The sequence below is a fragment of the Heptranchias perlo genome, chromosome 20 (genome assembly GCF_035084215.1).
Source record: "Heptranchias perlo isolate sHepPer1 chromosome 20, sHepPer1.hap1, whole genome shotgun sequence".
Classification (NCBI taxonomy): Eukaryota; Metazoa; Chordata; class Chondrichthyes; order Hexanchiformes; family Hexanchidae; genus Heptranchias; species Heptranchias perlo.
Genome location: NC_090344.1, coordinates 2,455,721 through 2,456,814, shown reverse-complemented (window position 1 = coordinate 2,456,814; position 1,094 = coordinate 2,455,721). Strand labels below are relative to the sequence as shown.

General features: G+C 43.6%; 1 non-coding gene across 1 annotated transcript; it reads right to left on the bottom strand.

Annotated features, from left to right (window-relative positions):
* Window positions 1–533: 533 nt before the first annotated feature.
* On the bottom strand, window positions 534–618 carry trnak-uuu (transfer RNA lysine (anticodon UUU)). The gene is given in 2 exon segments: window positions 534–569; window positions 582–618. It is a non-coding gene; the product is annotated as a tRNA-Lys (tRNA).
* Window positions 619–1,094: the final 476 nt, after the last annotated feature.

Genomic DNA, 1,094 nt, shown 5'->3' with positions numbered 1-1,094 from the left:
CTTAGAGTGGGTGCAACAAAACTTCACTGGATTGATTCCTGGGATGAGAGGGTTGTCTTGTGAGGAGAGATTGAGTAGAATGGGCTATATTCTCTGCAGTTTTCAATAATAAGGTGATCTCATTGAAACATGTAAAATTCTTAGAGGGCTTGACAGGTTAAATGCTGGGACGCTGTTTCCCCTAGCTGGAGAGTCTAAAACTAAGGGTCATAATCTCAAGATAATTGGCCGGCCATTTAGTACAGAGATGAGGAATATTTTCTTCACTGAGAAGGTTGTGAACCATTGGAATTCTCTACCCCAGAGGGCTGTGGATGCTGAGCCATTGAATAGATTCAAAACTGAGATGGATAGAATGTTGGACACGAAGGAACTCAAGGGATATGGGGACAGGTCGGGAAAGTGGAGTTGAGGTCAAAGATCAGCGATGACCTTATCAAATTGGCGAAGCAGGCTCGAGGGCCTGTCTGGCCAACTCTTGCTCCTTTCGCTCCGCTGGAAACGCAGAACTTGCCAGCTGTTTTAAAACTTTTAGCCTGAACAGGGACTTGAACACTGGACCCTCAGATCACTACCTGCTTTAAAAGTCTGATGCTCTGCTGACTGAGCTATCCAGGCTTGTTGTTTAATTGATTTCCATCATACAGATTCATGGTAGGACTCAGAATTATCCCTGTCGATGTCCAATTCGGGTGAGGATCCCTTTTCTCCAATTTTCAGCAACGTGTTGAGGAGAATCCTTGTTTCTGTTGAACATGATGTCAGAAACATGGACAGTGAACTCGTGATTTTGCAATTCTTCTTGTTTGTACAAAATGTATTGTAATTCGTTAGCAGCAATTAAAAAAAAACCACCTTACCCAATGGCTCAAAAGCCAAACTTTTTCCACGTTGGAGCTGGAAAATGCCTCTCGACATTTCAGCCGATCAACAATTGAAAGCTGAATAATTTCACCCGTTACACCGTGACAACGGGCAGCAGATTTGCCTCCCGAATTTTCCCTACACGACACTTCAAACCGATCAATACCTGCTTCACGGAAAGAAGAATTGTGTTTTTGGTTCTTTAGATTTAAAGATGTCGTGCCGGCCGC